Here is a 22,705-nt window from a genome sequence, read left to right as displayed (position 1 = left end):
ACGTTGTTTCAGACCGCGAGACGAGACGTCGTAATCGTTCTTTAAATGTTCGTCGTCCTCGACATAGAGTCCAGCCGCATATACTGTTTCTTGAGCCAGGGACGTGGAATGAAGCACGACGTCCAAAATACTCCTGAAGCAACGTTTGTCTTAGGAGGAAAAGCCCTTCGACGCCGTATCGATTTTAAAGGCCTATGTACACAAAGTCCACTACGTTGGTAGCACTCTAGGCACCATCGCTATTCCGATGCTTGTTCTGTGGTTCTCTGTTCCAAAGAAAGTAACGAGATCAAACAAACCTGCGGATAACCATCGATGCAAAAGCGCGCGAAAACTGGGGTAACCTTTGCGGTTTGACCAGGAGGATGAACGTGTAGTATATTCTATATTGTCGGGAGAAACTCACGCGACCTCAAGCATTCGGCCAATCGTTGGACGACGGTTGAGTAGCTTTTTGTTTTGCTTTTTTTTTTGCCTCCCTGGATGACCTGTGACGCTGGCGGTGCTTTCCCTTTCTCATCTGTTCTCTCCCCCACTTTCGGGGTTTTGGATGGTTGTGGATTTGCATTCGCGTCGAGTGAAACATAACAAAATGCGGAAGCGTTGGCTGTTTGTTACGCAGTGCTTTTATTTTTCGGGATAGGTATTTAAAAATCACGAACTGCATTCTGCTCTAGCTGCGCAAAACACGAACATATGAACATTGTTTCTGAAGTTCGAGTGATATGCCGAAGTAACTTTACATTCACTGATAGCTGATGTCTCAAGTGGAAGTGGAGAAGGGAGTAGAACAACGGTATATTGGCGGCACAGCACAAGCACACACATTCAGGGACCCGGCGTGACAGAGTACATGTCCATATCCCTGTGCTGCTTGTGTAGGCGTCTGGTTGACCCTTCACAAAAGAACTTGTGCAGCTGCTATGCCAAAAACTGATTCTCCAACCACTCTCCATTATCCATTCTACTGTATCCATGCAGATGCTTTTCTGAAGCAGATGAGAGTTGAGTGCTTATACATGAACAAGAAAGATGGGACTCAAAAAACAAAAATTCTTCCCGCCAAAACGCTGCGTATGTGCCACAGGTGTGGTGCTATGCTATGCTAAGCGGCAGAATGGAATAGGTAGTGACTTGCCTGTCATCGAGTGGGTAGTGAAAAAACGCAGTGTTGGTCCTTGAATCGTTGTCGCACATCATCAAAGCACTTGAAATTTAATGTACAGAAAGATGAAAATCACATTTAATCACATAGCATAACTACATACAAATCAAAGTGAAGACATTAAACTACTCACGATTAACTATTTAATACGCAGGAACAAGTAAATCATACATTAATTAGATAGCCTCAGCACATACAAAATGAACTATTTAATACGCAAAAATATCATGCAATAATCAGATAGCACCAGCATGTACAAAATGCACATCATAAATACTCACAATCAACTATTCAGTATCAGAAAACTCCTTTCACATTTAACCATATCAATAATGGTGTATCTGAAGGCACACACCGCACCCAAGGGTATAATTTTAAAATTTCTTCTCAAATAACCAGGCGGATCCAACCTGACCATTTGAAATAACCAAACCGAATAATGGCTTCACTGCAGCAAAGTCCGCCCGGCAAATGACATTCAACCACTGAAGTTTAGTAGCGTTAAAAACAGACACATCAACATTTGCGTACGTACGCACATGCACACACAGGCACGTGCATGTTGCAATACCATACCAGGATCTTTGAGTTGAATTGATGATTAAACAAATTTGTACTGGCTAAAAGTAATGATGCGTTTGTTTGTTTCCTGACTTGAACTTGGTGTAGGTCCTGGTTTGGTATGTACAGCTTGTGCACGTGACATGCACACACATTAACATCCATGCAACATACAAAATGGTCAAATGTCATCTGCGCGAAGACGAGCCATGTTGCAGTGAAGCTTAAAGGGAACGCAAAAGATGCGTTAGCAATATTTGAAGCAGGATTTCGTCCAAGGATGGAAGTAGTGGCATTCGGTGCCGCCATGGGGGGGGGGGGAAGTGCGTCCTGGGCCGACTTCATGGGAACTGCACCCACATTTGTCTGTCGGCGAGGAAAACCCAGGAAAACCTGCAGAAGGTGCAGCCGGTACAGAGCAATGCCCCATACCTCCCAGTCTCTGCTGGTCAGTTTGTTCATGATACAAAACAATTGCGTACTTGTCACACACACAATAAACCTGAGCTACACAATAATATCTAACAATATGTTGTCCATAGGGTGCTAAGCCCTGGGCGTTATGCCCTGTGGGATGACACGTAGTTGCTGACTGAAGGTGCTTGAAGCACAAAGACAATATCCAGAAGTACATGTTCACCGGAGGTCCACACTTGGTAGCTGCACAGTTCACACAGTTTGGTAGCTCGTGGCTCTTCGCAAGGACCTGCACTAGTAATAAAACCCAGTCAACACTGTCAATGTGGTTGCTTATGATGTGTTTATATGGACCACCACAGGGCCTAGAATTGTCATAATTCAACATGACTATTTGCAGAAAATAATTTGCTTCAATCTCGCCATCATATTGAAATTCCACTCAGTGCAATACCGCAACAAGTGCCGTGACACGGCAGCAGCGCCTGCCGGCGCATGCACTTTGGATGACAAATTGAATGGCAGTGCATCCTTACAGGGTACCGTAAGCAGGCTTCCGCTGTTGACACCTGTGACACGCGCCAGAGCTCCCTCCGTTCATCTCGTTTGAGGGGTGACTGCAGGGGTGAGGGCAGCGCACGTGAACAGGCCAAACTGGGAATATAAAACAAGTGTTTTCGAAAACCAGCCTCTTCAAAAATGAGCAGCCGGGGGCATTCACTTCATGCTGCTTGACAATTTTTGAAACTTCAGTGATTTATCTTTAGAAGTCGAACCTGTTTTGCACTCAAGTCAGTATGAAATAAATCGGTGGGCACTATACAGGGTGTCCCAGAAAACGTGTCATTGAATTATACTAAAAAAACTACACCACCTAGAGTCATGCGGTCAATGGCATTTGTTCTTACTGGGTTTTTGCAACCTCCTCATGTGAATGTCGTGTAACGTAAGTTTAATTATGTACATTTTTGCGAGCTTAAGTCGGAAATTTGCCTAGTAAAGGTTACTTTCTTACCCCACCAATGTGAAGAGCGTGTCTAATTTAGTCAAATTAATGATAATTGACAGGGGTATTCAGGAGCTATCCCATCGGAGAAAAATAGCCGAACATCATGCTCTACGGAGGTCGCACAGAATAGCGCACGATGAATTTTTCAGCGCAATCTTTGTCAGTCCGACGAAAGGAGGTTGGAAACCCAGCCCTCCCCGACATCGCAGAAAGAGATAAAACAGGAACGGCTTATCACGTCCGACTGGGATAATGCTTTCCCTCTCCCAATTTTAGGAACTGTTTCTTTTTCTACTATCGCTCTGTGGGCTGGCATGTGGCTCTGTGGAGAGCGATTGCGCTCAAGAAGTCATCGCGCGCTATGGTCCGGTGCTCCGAAAAACATGATATTCGGCTATTTTCCGATGGGATAGCTCGTGAATATCACTGTGAATTATCATGAATTTGAGTGAATTCGGCACGCTCTTCATATTGGTGGGGTAAAAAAGTGACCTTTACTTGGCAAATTTCCGAGTTCAGTTCGCAAATATTTACATAATTAAACTTCGAGTACATGACATTCGCATTAGGAGGTGGCAAAAAGCTAATAAGAACAAATGCTGTTGACCGCATGATTCTAGGTGGCGTAGTTTTTTTTATTATAATTCAATGACACGTTTTCTGGGACACCCTGTATATTAGAGCTATTCGGAATTTCGTACATGAGACGAACATCTGACGGGGCCATTCGAATATGCTATTCGCAACCTAGTTTCCGTATTCAAAATTTTCGAATATTTTTCCAATAGTTCTGAAGCGAGGTATCGAAATAGCAATTCTGCTTCGCCTTATTATATCCAAGAGTTAGGTGAAGCCCACTTCACGTTACCGCAATTGTTATTTCGGTGTGCGACTCCATTCTGCAAGTCTGTTTGACCTCATTACACTCTAGCGTTAGGTGAACCCCGCTTTACACTGTTAACGATTTTCTGGCATGAAAGTCGACAAATTTTGTGAGCTCATGGTCAACACTGTACTCTTGACACAGCAGATTCCAGTAAATGTGCTCCCAGCTTTCAGAATTATGTTCAAACAGATGGAAATATGTGCAGAAACGAAGAGATTCACACAAAGCAGTCTGCGTGGAACATGACATTCAATGTAGTTCATCCCACTAATGCACTTCTCTTACGATGTGTTATGCTGGGTGAAAAGGCTCACATGTTCGGAGCAGAACACCATTTAATCAATGAAACCCCACAAAATATTTCATCATGCGGTATGTTCATAAACTTATTCGAATTTGGCGTTTTCTGATTTTTTGAATTCGATTCGCCATCTTAAGAAATTATTCGGACTCCATTCGCAGTGCAAGTGAAATATTCGTAAACTATACAAAATGGAAATTTTGCTATTCGCCCGGCTCTACTATGCATCTGTGACAACTGCGAATAAAAACGAGCCTTTTATTGGAGATCATCAAACGGGCATTATCAGTTTGAGTTTTCCTCAGATGCTTTTAGGCAGTTGCCGACACCGTTGCCTGTGAAGTCTGCCCAGGACACCCTCACCTTGCGACAACCGTGACATTTCCTGCCTGAGCGTGGCCGACTACGGCAATCACTTCCATCAGCACCGTCATTTGCATCAGCATTTGCATCATTTGCATCAGCACCGCAATTTGGATAAAAAGTGTCTCATTAAAACTGAAGTTTTGATTAGCGCGAAGTTACGGAATGCCTAGTAGGGAGACAAAAAATCGTGACAAAGGCTGTTACCAATACCAGAATCCTGTCCTGGGATCCCGAGCATGGTCGCGAAAAATCTGCAATCGCAATCTGCAAATCTGCAATCTGCAATCTGCAAATCTGCAATCTGCAAATCTGCAATCTGCAAAATGCAAATCTGCAATCGCGAAGAAACTGCAGAAGTGGCCCGGGATTCCCTACCCAAGCCGGGCGCAGCCCGCTACTCGTTCGACTAAACTGCTGTGCACTTTCTTGTATTCAAATTACTGAGCTAGTTTTCGCCAACTGAAATAAACAGCTTTGCCGGGACCATGGCACCAGTTCAAATTAACGGGATTCCACTGTATTCTCGCGAGCCTATAGTTCACTCACGAGCATCACTCACGTCGCACTGTCTCCTTTGGCTGCACTCCCACAGAGATACTTCGATTTGCCCTGGGAAGTCCGAGCTAGTCGCCCCTGTGTCCAAAGCTTCCAAGGGCAGTTAAGCGTAGCAGGGAAGATGCTAGACATGCTTGATATCGCCCCGGTTGTATCTGCTTCTGAAATAGAAAAAGGTGAGAAAGGAACAGCGAAACAAAAAGCATTTTAAAATGCCCAGCCTTCAAGAATGCTCATTCATCTATGAACTGTGAAGTGGCAGCCATAAAATTGCCCTCAATGGTCAGTTCAATCCATTCATTCCCAGTGTCCAGTTCGTTCCGTCAGTGCCCTTTGCTTTTCAGGCTCGAGAAAATGATGCCTATTTCATCTACACGCCAGCTAGCTCGCCTTATTTTATGTTGTTCATCATTGCTATTCACTAAGTGATCATTCTTCTGGCGGAAATTATGCAGAGCAGTCTGCCCTGTTTTGCCAGTCTTCTAGATGTATGAAACAATATCGCCACATCTGTCAATGCCGCAGAGTTGGAACACCACACTCAAATGTAACCTACTCATCATTATCAATGATTATATGAATCAATGAATATGAATCAATGATATATCAATGATTATAAAAATGATTTAAGCGAGTTTCTTCCTCTGGTCCCAAGTACTTCCTGTGGTTGAATATATCTCAATAAATAAAAGCTCTGAATCGTTGATCTTACGGAAGAAAAGAAAAAAATATCTGTTGAGGCTGCGTTCCAGAGCTGGCAGGGATCTTCAGAGACTATGGGCCTATGCATGTTGTCCGTGGTGAAACAGTCACTCTCGGAGACAAAAAAGAAAAACCACAGAAGAACACCACACTCATATCTAACCTACTTATCGCAATCAATTCTAAAAATAATTTCTTAAGCGAGTTTCTTCCTCTGGTCCCAAGTACTTCCTGTGGTTGAATATATCTCACTAAAAGCTCTGAATCGTTGATATTGGGAGACAGGTGCTTGCGTGGTCGTCATATCTCGTTTGTTTCCTTGATCGCTTCTTCTAGCTACTCGATCTCAATAAACAGTTCCTCCGATCTCTGTGTCCTTGCCACAATATTGCTCGTGATGGGCAACCAATTGCGTGAGAGTTCAACCTATCCTAAAGATGCAGCAATCATTTTCTTCCATGGAGCATTTTCTTCCAGAAGCCTCAGAGGCGTTTCAGTAAAGAATCTTGGTTGCCTTCTAATCTTACGAAAGAAAGGTAAATATATCACCACATCTGTTGATGTTATAGAACTAACAGCTGCACTCCATAGTCCGGTATCTTCTAAGACCATGGGCTGGTGGAACCATCACTCTGGAAGACGAAAAAGAAAAACCAAAAAGGAACACCACACCCATATCTAACCACCTTATCATTATCAATTATAAAAATTATTTAAGCAAGTTTCTTCTTCCTCTGGTCCCAGGTACTTCCTGTGGTTAAATATATATCTCAATAAATAAAAGCTCGGAATCGTTGATATTGTGAGACAGAATAGGTGCTATCGTGGTCGTCATCTCTCGTTTGTTCCATTGGTCCCTTCGCTTCTAGCTACTCTATGATCTCAATGAACAGTTCCTCCGATCTGTGTCCTTGCCACAATATTGCTCGTGATGGGCAACCAATTGCATGGGAGTTCAACCTATCCAGCAGATGCAGCAATCATTTTCTTCCAGAAGCCTCAGAGCCGTTTCAGTATAGAATCTTTGCTGCCTTCTAATCTTACGAAAGAAAGGTAAAAATATCACCACATCTGTTGAGGCTGCATTCCAGAGCTGGCAGGGATCTTCAGAGACTATGGGCCTATGCAGGTTGCTCGTGGTGGAACTGTCACTCTGGAAGACAAAAAAGAAAAACCACAGAAGAACACCGCACTGATATCTAACCTACTTATCGTAATCAATTTGAAAATGATTTTCTAAGCGAGTTTCTTCTTCCTCTGGTCCCAAGTACTTCCTGTGGTTGAATGTATCTCTCAATAAATAAAAGCTCTGAATCGTTGATATTCTGAGACAGAAGAGCTGCTATCCTGGTAGTCATCTCATTTGTTCCCTTGGTCTCTTCGCTTCTATATACTCTATGATCTCAATAATCAGTTCCTCCTATCTCTGCGTCCTTGCCACAATATTGCTCTTGATGGGCAACCAATTGCATGAGAGTTCAACCTATCCTAAAGATGCAGCAATCATTTTCTTCCAGAAGCCTCAGCCGTTTCAGTATAGAATCTTGGCTGCCATCTAATCTTACGAAAGAAAGATAAAAATATCACCACATCTGTTGATGTTATAGAACCAACAGCTGCACTGCATAGTCAGGTGTCTTCCGAGACCATGGGCTGATGGAACCATCACTCTCTAAGACGAAAAAGAAAAACCAAAAAGGAACACCACACCCATATCTAACCTTCTCATCATTATCAATTATAAAAACGATTTAAGCGAGTTTCTTCTTCCTCTGGTCCCAGGTACTTCCTGTGGTTAAATATATATCTCAATAAATAAAAGCTCTGAATCGTTGATATTGTGAGACAGAAGAGGTGCTATCGTTATCATCGTGTCTCGTTCGTTCCATTGCTCTCTCTGTTCTAGCTCTAGAACCTGAATAAACAGTTATTCCAATTCCTGTGCCCTTGCCACAATAATATTCTTGATGGGCAACCAATGGCATGGGAGACAGTTCCACCGAAACATAGCGGATAAATAAAAACATAACACGGGGAAATGTATGGTGAGAACCTGAAATATACAAGCAGAACGATTAGTGTACCACATCGGAACGATGTGGAAATGCTGAAAAGCAGGACGAGGTTAGAACAGCAGCCACAATAATCGAGATAAGCTATAGCGATAAGCTGACTAGCACGCGCTCCGTCAATCCTTCGCCGAGGACTGGCGATTCGATATATATGTATATATAGATATCTTATGTATTGTTATTTTGTATATATTATTATGGATATATATATTGATTATGCATTAAACATATCCCCCTTTCCTTTCTTTCGTAATATATCCCCCCCCCCCCCAGCAATACATAAGACGAGTAAAGAGACACGGACACAATAATTGACAGACACACATTTTTTTTTCGAACATCACACATTTAAACACACTTCAAATTTTATTTCTGTTCAATCGCTATGTTCGCACTGAAAGAGAACGTACGCGAGCTAAGCCTACCACGGGCGAGCATCTATGCCGAGCAGTCCAACTCCACCGCCTAACACACGCACGCGCATGTTTGGAGAGGATCGAGGCTCGACCGCATACGCAGATATAAATGAGATATGTGTGCATGTGTGTGGCGATCAGCAGCTATACGGAGGGATCATCCACAGCCAGAGACTCGTCCCGAAGGTACGAATCCAAGACACGCGCACAGCAGATGTGCTCACTCGCGCTGGTGTGGACTCTCACCGATAACCACTGACCGAGACCGAGCTAGCGATTTCCAGCGGCGGGAGGTCCATACTTCCATCCAGCGCCGCCACGTCCGCGGCGAAATGTCCCACGGCGGTACAACTTACTGTTGAGTTTCCCAGTGGCCGATTGACCAGTGTTCCTCGAAGGAGATAGTATACGGGTGGAATTGTGTCTATATTAATTCATTATATTACTAATTGTCACATTACGAAGTCAAAGCAACACTTTGCAGATTTTTTGCTACAGAATAAACTAATAATTTCCACTCATAACCATCTCCTTCCATTGTCTCGCTTTTCCTGTCATTCCCCTATCATTTATAACACCTGTACACACAACACTCTCAGAAAAACCAGGGACGAAATTTTACTGCCTAACGACAACCACTTTTACTCCCTACGTACTCCCGAACAGAAGACACCCCAGGACCGCCACGGCCACGGCTGTCTTTATGTACAATCATAACAGCTAACCGGTCGCAGTACGCACCCGTCCGCTTTCCCGTCTACCTAAGTATGTGTCCAGACCCTGCCCTAAACGGCTGCCAGAAATATACGCCCGTCCCAGCGGTTCCCGCCTACACCTACCCAACCCAGCGGACGAGCCCGGTATCAACCGTGGCGGGCCTTCCATTCCCACAGATTCCCATGGTAGTCGTAGCCTAGTGTCCGACATACTTACCGACGAGAGACGACCGCGAAGGTGCCTCTGTCGGGGTACCACGCGGTGCGAGCTATCATAGCCATATTTAGGGGCCCACAACCCCGCAGCATCATTACACAAGCACTATATGAACGCGTACATGACACTCGTAATTCCCAAAGTATATATGTGTGGCTCCCCTCACTGTAACCGCGAGCCGTGCCCTTCTTCGCCTTTGCAGACAAACAAATGGTAAAGCTAAAAGCTGCACCTAGCCTTATTATACGGCTGTAAACATATCTTCGGGGACAGCCTCACACCCAACCCGTATACCCCAGAGACCAGTGCGTCATTTGCCGACTTATTATAGCTGAGCGAGACAGAGCTGACCATGTGATGAGCCTTGCACATGCCATGAAAGTTTTTTTTTGTAATTTATGATAAAAACGAGTAATGGGTAAATATTACTGGTATAGAAATAGACTCAGAAATGAGTTTCACTTATGGCGTATTTATTTAGGCATGAATGAATCCAGAGAGAACGCCATGTGCCAGACTCACGTTTCCATCACTGTACCCCAGGTGCTCCTATTCTAATCCTGATACAATTTAACGCGATAGAGTATGGTTCTTACAGCTAAACCTCACTACCCTATCTGATATTGCTCAGTGGTGCTGTTCGAGGTTCAAAAGCAGGAGGTTCCGACACAGGCTAACGACCAGAATGGGAGGACAATACGTGCAGAAAGATAGAGATATCCCGATAAGAGAGAACCGAAGTCAAACAAAAGAACACAGAAGGTCGGAGGACGTTTCTTATCAGCGGACGCGCCACGCAGCGGGTAATCAATATCCATCCTGAACATGCATCGCACAAGATTCGACCAGACTGACACTGGATCCTTGACACGCACAACTTTAGGGAATGTCCAACTTATGAGGGAATGTCCAACTCATTCATGGACGCCCACATGCGATGCGCAAAAACCTAACCACAAAGACGGACAGAGAGAGAACAGTGTCGGAACCGATACCAAATATAAATATCGTGAAAGGATTGAATCCGACGGAAAACATCCGAGCTAAACCTAGCACATGCCCAAATGAACGACATCCACTGAAATGGATCATATTCTACTGGCGGAGAACCTCTACACAGCAACCACTGAGACAATATCCTGTAGCTATATGCCTTTCCGCGACAGTGCACCTAAATACCGCACTGCAAATCGTTACCTGTCTATCCTAACTAAGTTTGTACCTAATCAACTATGGCTGCACACGATATCCCGATATTGCTTCTGGCCTATATACACTACAACTGCTGTGGCATTAACAGTTAAAATGTAACGATGTACAGCTCTTCATGTGTTGTCTCCTTTCAGCCCTCCTTCAGTCTTTTCCGATCGAGTCCTTCCGCTTCTCCATCCGCTGGCCGTTCTCTTCCAGTCGCGTGCCCGACCTATCATTGACTATTGCGCGCAGCAGTTGAACTACGTTAATTTTAATATATTGGTTATCTATGCGCTGGTCACGAGCAGGAAGTTTCTTCATCCCTGGATTCCGGCAGTGCAGGACTCTATAGGACTATGTATAGGCTACCAGAGTAAGCTAATACCCTCGCACACTAAGCCTGAGCTATGCTGTGGAGAGAACTACTCTAAACACTACGCTCTATAACAAAAGGAAGCAAGAGAAATCACTACTGTGCACTTCAGGGAAGTTACTGCTTTGATCTGGATTTGAGATATTTTATGAAATTGGGCAAGGGAACATACGAGACAGTAGAAATGAGAAGTCGGACGGTTGTCAAGTGATCAATTTAATTTAAAAAATCATCGTATTTGTATACGGAATGTCTTCAAATATGTATATATAATCACCAGATTACATTACTTGATTCTAATTACTTATGTTAAACGGAGGTAAGCTCCTAAAATGCACAGCAAGCACAGAACATACCGTATATAGCTACAATATCCCTGAAGCTAAAAGCTAATGCACAGCACCTGAGGCACAGTGAGCGAAGAACCCTGCTCGGAACACAACATCCGCTCCAAGAAGAGGCCTTCACTGTCCCAATCACACAGCAATCCTGACCAGCGAAGAGCACAGAGCCCAATGCACACACATTACATAATAATTCTTGAGGTTTAAAAAGAAGAAAATACAATTTTGCGAACAAGGAGACCAGGCGCACTGAACATCTCGCACCAGACCGAGGCTAAATCCAAACCCGATAGCACAGAATCCCAAGCTCCCCACGAGGGCCACGGCTTTCCCCCTTTCCCTCGTAAACACTCCTATAACTTAGCACGAAAGACATACTAAAAGCTGACATACGCTCTATCGTGGGTACGAGATAGTCAGAAACGCCTGTCGGACTCTGCGTCTCCACCAATGCTACGGCTAAGAGTAAGAAAAGGGTATTTTACCCATCACATACCGATCTTCTATGCGTCGCTCGAGGCGCCACAAAAACCACACACATCTTCACCTACCCTACGTTACACTTTCATCACGGTATCAACGTTAAATCTATAGAAGTCTTCTGCATGTTCTGATGACAAGTTGTGCTCAAAAAAACAAAAGAGCTAGGTAGTCATGTGCCTAAAATCTAGGCACTGCCCTGAAAAGAGAAAGAATGTTGTTACACAATTGGAAAACAACACATGTAGACAATGCGAGAGCCCCCACCTCCATTTTTGGATCAAGTGTGAGGCTAAATAAAAAAAGCCCGCCAAAAGTAATTTGTTCAGAGTTCGAGCTACAAATTGGGTCGAAATTTCAATTCTAATAGTACACAAATGTAAATGAATAATAAATGAATAAACCAGCAGCTAGCATTTAAAAGAAATAAAAAAACACGGTAAACACAGATCGACCCCATACTGTACAGGTCCCGACAAAAGTTTACGGAACACGCGAGCGGTGTATTTTCTCCTCGGTACGACACCCTAGCGGCAAGCGGAAGCTGGCGAAATCAGGCCAGTTCACTGCCTCAGAGGGGTGGACGACTGCGCTCTTAGCGACACACAGCGGTAGTTTCGGTATGATTACTGTTGTATGTGCCCGCAAAGTGAGTTGGATTTTACTGTTGTGCTTGCCAACAACACGTGGTTGAACGATTGTTGAGACAGGGAGCTCGCCGCTATCATCGTGATAACAAGGATGAATCATAGTGGCAACACTTTACAGTGTATTGCTTTTATTGGAAAGCCATGATATGTAGACAAGAGAAAGAAATGTATCTGGTAAACAGTTGCTTTATTATGGACGACGCGTGACGTGCTCATAAACAATTGGCGCTGACATTGATAATTGATTGATAAACAACTGACGTGAGTCACGAGTTGTTGACGAGCACAACAGTTACATCCAACTCACTTCGCGGGCATATACAACAGTAATCATACCGAAACTCACGCTGTGTGTCGCTAAGAGCGCAGTCGTCCATCCCTCTGAGGCAGTGAACTGGCCTGATTTCGCCAGCTTCCGCTTGCCGCTAGGGTGTCGTACCGAGGAGAAAATACACCGCTCGCGTGTTCCGTAAACTTTTGTCGGGACCTGTACTGTCAGGGACACTTCTAACTTTTTACTCGTTTCCTTGGTATCGCTCCGATAAGCGCCACGCTAGCGGGCAAGGTCGCAAACAAAAAGTGGACTCCTCCGGAGGTGGCCAGGTGCCGACGAGGTATCGCATTGCCACACGAAGGTCTTGGAAGGAATGTGTAAAAAAAAACTTAAAAAAACAAAAACGTAACCGGAAAGCAGACGGTGTGAGAGGGAATTATATCACTATCTTAATCTGGTCGTCACGTGCCGTGCCCTGTTTTGTAAGGAGCAAGAAGATGACGGTTTATTATCGCGTCTGCTTTCTCTTGCTACGTTTTTTTTTTTTTTTTTTGTCTTTATTCGGTCCTTCCAACGCCTTCGTGCGGCAATGCGATAGCTTGTCGGCACCCAGCCACCCCCGGACGAGTCCACTTTTTGTTTGCGAGCTTAGCCGCTAGCGTGACGCTTATCGGAGCGAGGCCACAGAAACGAGTAGAAAGTTAGAAGTGTCCCTGACAGTACAAAGCAGACCAACTCCAAATGTGCGTCCAATCATGGGCGCTCGTCATCAGAACCTCACCATCCAACCGGGAGGAAGCCCGCGAAAAGCATTAGGTCACGCCATAAATCGACGCCATGACAGTACAAACACATTTGTCCGAATCAAAAAAAGGTAAGAACAACGAGAACAAAATGCATGCTAACGAGAACAAACGACCAGTGGCACCAGGAATTCGAAATAATACCGAAAGATATTAACTTCACCGAATTACAACAGCGAGCACCGTCGCAAAGAGGCGCCGGACATTGAACTATGGCATAATTGAACATCAGGTCGTCTGCCATGGAACGCGTTCACGTAAGGTTAGTCAGGACAACTGGTAATATGCGACGACGGAAACGGCCAGCAACATTCCCAACCTTACACCTCATGACGACATTAAAATTAGTTCAAAACCAAACAATAAAAAGTAATTCCTACCGTGGTTGCTGATAACGCACCCGATGATGCTGTTAACGTCCTCACGTAACAGCGACCAGAGGCAAACTGAAGGGAGAGATGCGGAGATAACGGGAGCCATGGGGATCCAAACACTAGCGCCCCTTGCGGAAAGGTTTTTTTTGTTAAAAAAACGTAAACCAACTAACTAATATTGTCCGTACCACCAACAATGAACAACTAATAAACAAAGAAGAAAAACTATAACGTTGCATCAACGATTCATTCAGTATTTACGAAGTCGTCTGCTAAAACTACAGGAGTGATTGACATCGCCGCAAAAAAAATAATAAAGAACAAATATGGCCGACATTTGATTTCGCTACCACCCCAACTGAACACAAATATTTCGTTGGCTGGAACGCGGAGTGGTTAATGAGGGCTGTTCCACTTGATGCCCGGAATATCAAATAAAACTGGAATGACACAATTTGACAATGACACAATAGGTGTAAAAAGAAAGGAGCAGGCGCGCGTTATTTTTCGGAGACATCTAGGGCACGTGACCCTTAGTGGCATGACATAAGCAAAAGGGAAAATTTTTGGGTTTACTACCTTATTTACCAAGTAATCACATACATGGTAGCTTGAGTTAAAAACACGATATGTGCCAGGACGGGGTGTCAGGAACGTTCACAGGTATGCGATGACGTCGTTTGCAGACTCACAAGCTAACTGCAAAGACGTTGTCACCGTTGCAAACGTCGTACGCCACGCTACACTTGATGAACGTACTCCAACAATTTGTGTTTCAGTATATGCTCGCTCTGGTATCTCTTGAAATCCGCGTACGCGGTGGAGGGGCCAGAAAGGGAGCCTGCGTCTCATATGGTGAAAGGCGAAAGCACATTTGTTAACGCGCGGTCTGCATTCGTCTTGGATTAAGGCCGAAAGGCCTCTGGGCTGCCATTTACCACGCTAACAACAACAACAACTTTATTTTGGCTTTGGAGAGTGGGGAGGTTCATCGCCACAGGCGATACTCTACCCCATTGCTGGTGGGAATGTGAGGAATAAAATAACGAGCCCCGTCACAATAACGATCGAAGTCCGATGGTGTCCAGAAATGTCAGACTACCACACTACAATACGCTTATGGTGCCAAAAATCTAGCCATAGTGTCAGTGGCGTAGCCAGACCTCCAATGTAGAGGAGGCTCGATACATAAAAAAACAAAAAACTCCACCACTGATCCTGGGTACGCCCACAAACTCATGCTTGCGCACACAGCGAGATGGGAGATGAAAATACAGAATATTTGAACGTTTGATAATGAGTTTATATATGGGGTGTCATGAGCTGTGAGGCCACCTCACGATATTTCAAGTAGCTCGAAAAGCTCATAGTTTCAAAAGTGTTCAACTATGCTGGTTAGACAGACGCCGGTAACTGCAATAACATTTGCGATCGTTCCGCTGGAACCCCCTATATATATATATTGTCACGAAGCGAAATGGGTCGGCGAGTCGTCGAATAAACAGCGAACGGTTTATTAGACTACTTGGTAGCAAAACACAAGAGTGATAGCTCTCTGAACACAACTGAGTCCAAAGAATGAATGCTCCAGCTTGGAGCGCAAAAGCATTTAAGCGTCGCGCCGAAAAGTCTAGAAACAGCACGTGCGTTTGCCAGAGAGCAGGCGACGTGTCTGGAAGCTTCTTGCTTCTTCTTCAGCATGCGCCGGCATGAGATGTACCGTTTCGTGCCTGCCGTGGAAGTTTGGCGATGATGATTCGTGGCATTGCCCCCTCCGTAGACGGGGCATCGTCTCGATGCAGTTTCTTCTCCTTCTCTTTTCTTTTTTTTTCATGTTGTTTCCTTCCAGCCAGTCTTCAGCGCTACCTGCTGTAGTACGGCTTGAGTCGAACGACGTGAACTATTTCAGTCCTCGGGGGTCGTCGAGAGGGAACGCTGCCCTCAGGTACCACTTCGTAATCCAGGTCTCCAATGCGTCGAAGTACTTTGTAGGGACCGAAGTACCGCTTCAGTAGCTTCTCGCTCAGGCCACGTCGTCGAATCGGCGTCCAAACCCATACCAAGTCGCCTGGACTGAAGCGTACGTCTCGTCGGCGCAAATCGTATCTTCTTTCATCGGCGCGTTGTTGTTGACCAATTCGTAGTCTGGCCAGCTGGCGGGCTTCTTCTGCTCGCTGTGTGAGGTCCAGAGCGTCGTTTTCCACATCACTGGGTTCGTGGGGCAGCATCGCGTCCAGCATAGTCGAGGCGTCATGGCCGTGTGCAAGGCGGAACGGTGTGAATCCTGTTGTTTCCTGCACAGCCGTGTTATAGGCGAACGTGACGTAAGGCAGTATTTCGTCCCATGTCTTGTGCTCGACGTCGACGTACATCGAAATCATGTCGGCAAGGGTTTTGTTTAGGCGTTCGGTGAGCCCGTTCGTCTGCGGATGGTACGCCGTTGTCCTCCGGTGAGCGGTGTGGCTGAGTCGAAGGATTTCTTGTGTTAGCCTGCTTGAAAATGTCGTTCCCCTATCGGTGATTAAGGCGGTCGGAGCTCCGTGCCGTAGTACGATGTTCTCGATGAAGAACTTCGCCACTTCTGTTGCTGTGCCCTGTGGAAGTGCCTTAGTCTCAGCATAGCGTGTCAGGTAGTCGGTGGCGACGATTATCCAACGATTTCCGGAAGACGAACGTGGGAAGGACCCGAGTAGATCCATCCCAATCTGCTCGAACGGCGCCGACGGCGGAGCGATTGGCTGAAGGTACCCAGAAGGTCGTACCGGCGGCGTTTTTCGTCGTTGGCATTCCCGGCACGTCCTTACGTAGTGGTGTACGGTCTTGGCCAGTGTTGGCCAGTAGTACTTTTCTCTTATACGGGCCAGTGTCCGGCTGTATCCCAAATGACCTGATGATGGCTCGTCGTGTCAGGATTCAAGAATCTCGATGCGCATGTCCCCAGGCACAACGAGAAGCCACGTAGCGCCTTGTGGTGCGTGGTTTTCTTTGTAGAGAACACCATTACGTAGGGAGAAACTCGGGAGTGATCTTCTGAAGATGGGAGGAACATTGTCGGCGCGGCCCTGCAGATAGTCGACGAGTGTCTTCAATTCGGGGTCGTTATGCTGCTTGGTAGACATGGTAATCGCGCTCATTAGACCGAGGAAGGCGGCGGCGTCCTCGAGGCTGTTGTCCTGTCGCTGGAGTGGTGCTCGGGACAGGCAATCGGCGTCGTTGTGCTTTCTTCCTGACTTGTAAGTAACGGTTTCGTCATACTCCTGTAATCGGAGGCTCCATCTCGCTAGGCGTCCTGAGGGGTCCCTTAAACCTGCCAGCCAGCACAGAGAATGGTGGTCTGTTACCACCTTGAACGGCCGTCCGTACAGGTAGGGGCGCAATTTTGTGATGGCCCATATGAGTGCAAGGCACTCTTTTTCGGTCGTCGAATACTTCTTCTCTGCCTTGGTTAGCGTTCTGCTTGCGTAAGCGATGACACGTTCGACGCCGTCGTGAAGTAGAACGAGCACGGCTCCTAGACCATCGTTGCTTGCGTCGGTGTGTATTTCTGTATCGGCGTTTGGATCGAAGTGGGCAAGCACGGGTGCGGTCTGTAGACGCGTCTTCAATTCATCAAACGCCTGTTGCTTCACTCCAGATAAACGTGGATCCGTCCTTCGTGAGGGCATTCAGGGGTGACGCAATTCTTTAAAAGTTTGGAATGAACCGTCGGTAGTAGGCGCAAAGGCCAAGAAAGCTTCGAACGTCTTTCACGTTAGAAGGAACACGGTAATTTGCGATGACCGCCGTCTTCTCGGGGTCGGGGCGTACGCTGTCGCTGCTCACGAGTTGGCCGAGAAATCTGAGTTCCTCGTAGCCGAATCGACACTTCTGAGGCTTCAACGTCAGCCCTGCAGTTCTGATAGCCTCGAGGACTTGCTTTAGCCGTTCAACATGTTCTTCGAATGTTCTTGCGAAGACGACAACATCGTCGAGGTACACCAGGCAGGCTTGCCACTTCAACCCGGCGAGAACTGTATCCATAACACGCTGGATCGTCGCTGGTGCTGTGCAAAGGCCGAAAGGCATAACCTTGAATTCGTAAAGTCCATCCGGAGTGACGAAGGCAGTCTTCTCACGGTCCCGTTCGTCGACTTCAATTTGCCAGTACCCCGTCTTGAGGTCCATGGAAGAGAAAAATTTTGCGTTTTGAAGGCGATCGAGCGTGTCGTCGATGCGCGGTAACGGGTAGACGTCCTTCTTCGTTATCTCATTGAGTTTCCGGTAGTCGACGCAGAACCTGAGTGTTCCGTCCTTCTTCTTCACTAGTACCACCGGCGATGCCCACGGACTGGTCGACGGCTGGATAATGTCATCTCTTAGCATCTCTTCTATTTGCGTTCGGATCGTTTCTCGCTCTTTGCAGGAGACCCGGTACGGCATGCGGTGAATTGGACGGGCCTTTTCGTCGACGATGATGTGGTGCTTCGCAATGGGCGTTTGTCTTACTTTCGACGATGCAGCGAAGCAGTCACTGAAATCGTTGAGCATCTGGAGAAGGGTTTGCTTTTGAGTTGTTAAGGGTTTACGTCGAAATGTTCGGCCTCGTGTTCCGTGGTGACCGGGATGCGAGCAGTGTCAATCAGGCAAACATCCGTGGTGGAGTATTGGTCTACGATGACGGCTATCTTCGTGCCGTTCGCCAGGTGTTGTGGCTCCGGGCGAAAATTTGTGACCAGGAGTTCGAATATTCCGTTTCTTACGGGCACCATTCCTCCTGCTATCCCAATTCCTCGTTCAAGGAGAAGTTGCGTGTTGCCTTCAGCCAACAAACAGCCAGTCGGTGCTCTCTCACACGTAGCGGTCACAAGGACTGACGACAAGGGAGGCAGGTTGACGTGCTGAGTCGTCACGGCGGTTGCGTCCGCGTTTGCGCGTTTCTCCGGGGTTATTCGTGCCCACCACTTGTCTTCTGCTGTTTCCGGCGTTTTAAAAGAGGTAACTCCATTTGTGAAGTCGATGATTGCTTTGTTTTCGACTAGAAAGTCCATTCCGAGTATTACATCCCGTGGACAGTTCGGCAAGACGACAGGTCGTCTTGCCGGTGACGGTGACGAAGCGTTTGTGCTTCTTCAAACGCGCGAACGTATCTGGAGCTAGAGCCACCTTTCCGTTCAATACATTGAGGCAAATTTCGGAGAGGTGTTTCATGTCGGACGAGGACGAACGTCTCAAGACGTCGCGACGGCGTGGAGGGGGTAGAGTGGAGAGTACTTTGAGTAAAGTGAGGTGAGGGCGGAGATTCATTTCGGAGCATAGATATATTGACGTTCTCCCGGAAAGATATTGCTACGCAGCCTGTGATACTCGTGCGTATAGTTGTGAAGATCCACGAGTAAATATGCGTGGGGCGATGACATCGCTTGTTTATATGTGTCCAGAAAATACTCCAATCTTTTTCTGCCAAATAGCTGTTGGCCGAAATGTTCCATCTGGTGCACGCTGCGCACGGTGCGCCACAGGACGACGTAACTGGCGTTGTAGGATATTGTTCTAAAATGGCTACTGTCGAAAAAGATGTTTTGAACGAGTAAGAAGATCGACGCGTTGGCGTGGTGAGAACCCCGAATGAAAAGATCGGTCACCTCCTTCAAGGAACGAGCGTCGGTCATGTGATCGTCGACGACGATCAGCGTAGCGCGCGACGTGTCCCACTCTCGCGGTAGCTCCTTGGTAAATTTTACGGAGTCCCCGAATTCGTCCTGCATGCTCGGCGAAGCATATTTCTGCACGTAGAATATTTGTGACGGAGGCTTGTCCACCACGTCGTTCAGGTTCCTCAGCACGTTAGCAACGAACGTAGATTTGCCGCACATGGAGGGGCCGCTTAAGATACAGCGAAAAGGATGACGGAAACGAAAAGGTTCGGGGAAAGACATGTTGCGTGCGTACACGTTTCACGAAGAGAAAGAAGAGACTGAGACTCGAAGAGAAATGCATCGCTTTTATTTACACGTCGTCATCGTCGTCGTCCTCTACATCGGAACTGCGTTCCCAATACAGATTATCCAGGCTAAAGTTGGACTTCTTTTTCGCCAGTCTGTCCGCCGCTAAGATGCGGTCGAGCGTCTTCATCTTGTCCTGACACATTTCTTGACGCGCTTGCAACCATTCCAGGCGGTGGACTTGAAAGTCTTCCTCCACGATGCCGCGAATAAATTCGCGAAGTTCTTCGTTTTTTGTCTTTTCCTTGCGACGACGAGAAACGCAGGAGAATAAACCACACATGGCGTTTTCCAGGTATCGGTCAGAATGATGACGCGAGCGCGGTGCGCGCTGCCTTTATACAGATAAACGCGCGCGCGCAAAGAACGGAGAGTGAAATCGAAACTCAAAAGCCACCTGTCGCCGCTAGGAGCGCGCACGCGCGCAGCGGAGAGCCGAAACCGAAAACACCCGCGGGCGGCGCAGAGGGAGCTAGGAGCGCGCGTGCGCATGCGCGGACGGGTGGAGCAGAGGGCGCGCGCGCATCCATAGCTGCCGCTGCGCGTCGCCTCACTCAGTTTCTCTCTGGCTGCCGTGGAAAGCAGACGTGCGCTCGCTCAGTTTCTGGCTGGCTGTCGTACAGGGCAGACGTGTGCTCCCCGCGCTCGCTCAGTTTCTGCCTGGAAGTCGCCGCGGGGGAAAAGGTGAGTGATTTGACGCGCTCCTTTTCTCGTATGTTTGCCGTGTTTAGCGGTGACCAACGAGTGATTTGACAGCGCTCGTGTTAAGCCTTTTCTCACATGTTTAGACTTGTTTTGCGGTGAGCAATCCTGTTGACGCATGTTTAGCGATGTGTGCCCGGTGGTTCCCGCCTTGTGTTAGCTGCGTAGTGTTGAGGTTAGGCCTAAGCGATCGCCCCCGTAAGCCTTTTTCCTCGTATGTTTACCGTGTTTAGCGGTGACCAACGAGTGATTTGATCGCGCTCGTGTTAAGCCTTTTCTCGCATGTTTAGACTTGTTTTGTGGTGAGCAAGCCTTTTGTTCGTGTTGACGCATGTTTAGCGATGTGTGCCCAGTGGTTCCCGCCTTGTGTTAGCTGCATAGTGTTGTGGTTAGGCCTAAGCGATCGCCCCCCCCCCTGTAAGCCTTTTTCCTCGTATGTTTGCCGTTTTCTCCGTGCTGTTTTAGCAGTAGCAGTTAGACCTTTTCTCTCGCATGCCTAGACTTGTTCAGCAGTGCTGCCATTTTTACCTGCCGCTAGTATCTTGTTCTCTTTCTTTCTCGTCTAGAGCTATGATGGTGGCGCCATCTGGTGTGATGCCTTACAACTAAGTGGCCACCTGTCGTCGATCTCTGCAACTACCCGACGTCAACAAGCGCTGGTCACCCCGGAGCCGTTTCTTCGCCACGGCATCGTTGATTTTCGAATAAATTGTTTCTCTCCACTCTATTTCTATCTTTTTATTTTATTTTCTACCTATTTTTTTATTTTTTCTCAGCTCAAGTAGCCGGCAACTCACACAATGGTCTGGACGCGTCTTAGATGCTCCCCAATTAGTGTAATGACTCCCTGGAGGGTTCTGATTACTGTGGGGGGTCCCAATTAGCTCTAATTGCTAATTAATGGCGTCCAGATGACTGTGTGACTTGCCGGCTTCTTGAGCTGATAATATACTACTGACACCTTGTGAGCCAAGTTTATGCGTATTTTAGGCCAATCACTATTCTTTCTGGTAGGGCAACACGGACACAGATGGAATTACAAAATGGGGGCTTCCAGAGATGAATCTGAGCGCTAGTCAATTGTCAACTGAAGGAATGATCATGAGGAAGTTATTTCATATAATCAAAGCTCGCTCGGGAGGTTGGTTTTTCATAGGCTGGTCATCTCGCTGGGTACCTGGAAAAAATGGTCCACGAAAATTTGTTTTTAGAAAAAAATGGTCCCTGGTTGCGTGGGCGGAAAAATGGGCCCCGCGGGGTCCCGTGCGCCGAGAGTTACAGGAGCGCCGTTGTGAACAGCTGTGAAAACGCCCCTGTATTTTTGGCCACGCTGTGCTTGCACGACCATTCCTTCTGGGATCATTTTTTTCCCGCACCCCACCCCGCTGTATTAGCAGCTGTATAATAGGCTCCAGAGAATGCCTGGACCCCACGCTTACAACGTCTTATGGTTGCGGAAAATCTGCTAAAAAAGTATTTTTCCTGCATCCGCTTACACCTCAAACCCTGCCAGCAGCCATAAGTAGACAGCGATTTAGTTCGTGCGCTTTTTGTATTATGATACTAGGAAGCGGCGTGCAACAGAACGTGCAGTCATTACAATCGGCCATATGTTCAGAAATGCGCACCAAAGAGTAAGTGACTTCAACACGAAGCGGACGCGTTTGCAGGCGTAACCCTTGTTTCCCATAACACTGTGTGGTCCCGTTCGCCATTCCGCCGAACGGTTATCATCGACGGCGACAGCACAGTGACCATCATTACCACCAGCGTCTGCTGTAATGCTGTCGCACTTCGTACGCGTTTGGCTGTGTACCAAAAAGTACCGTTGATCAGGTCAGTACCGTTTTATCAGTGGACAACTTCCACACGGACATTGGCGGTTATTCGCGGGAAATGCAGTGCTTCAATGCAAGCATCTTCAGCACAGTCGGCATCGGGATTCCAGCGCGGGTACCTCCCAGTCTCGACGTGACGTGGCCAGCACGCTAACCATTGAGCCACGCGAGCTGGTTCCAGTTATGTCACATTCCATAGTCCATTCCATGTAGTCCATTCCATTAGGTAGTCCATTCCATAGCCCTCTCAATCTCCCTTGTGGCTAATGGCCATTGTCCATGGGAAGAAGAGGAAGAAGTGAACGCAGT

The 22,705-nt window shown here is 46.9% G+C and overlaps 1 long non-coding RNA gene across 1 annotated transcript; it reads right to left on the bottom strand.

Annotated features, from left to right (window-relative positions):
- Positions 1-1,350: 1,350 nt before the first annotated feature.
- On the bottom strand, positions 1,351-8,236 carry LOC135399693 (uncharacterized). Its single transcript, XR_010424391.1, has 3 exons — positions 5,265-8,236; positions 2,680-2,797; positions 1,351-2,437 (listed from the first exon to the last, which is right to left on the bottom strand). It is a non-coding gene; the product is annotated as an uncharacterized LOC135399693 (long non-coding RNA).
- Between the last annotated feature and the right edge of the window lie 14,469 nt (positions 8,237-22,705).

Source organism: Ornithodoros turicata, chromosome 7, assembly GCF_037126465.1.
Source record: "Ornithodoros turicata isolate Travis chromosome 7, ASM3712646v1, whole genome shotgun sequence".
Classification (NCBI taxonomy): Eukaryota; Metazoa; Arthropoda; class Arachnida; order Ixodida; family Argasidae; genus Ornithodoros; species Ornithodoros turicata.
The sequence above is the reverse complement of the archived record's forward strand: the minus strand, read 5'-3'. Positions and strand labels throughout refer to the sequence as shown.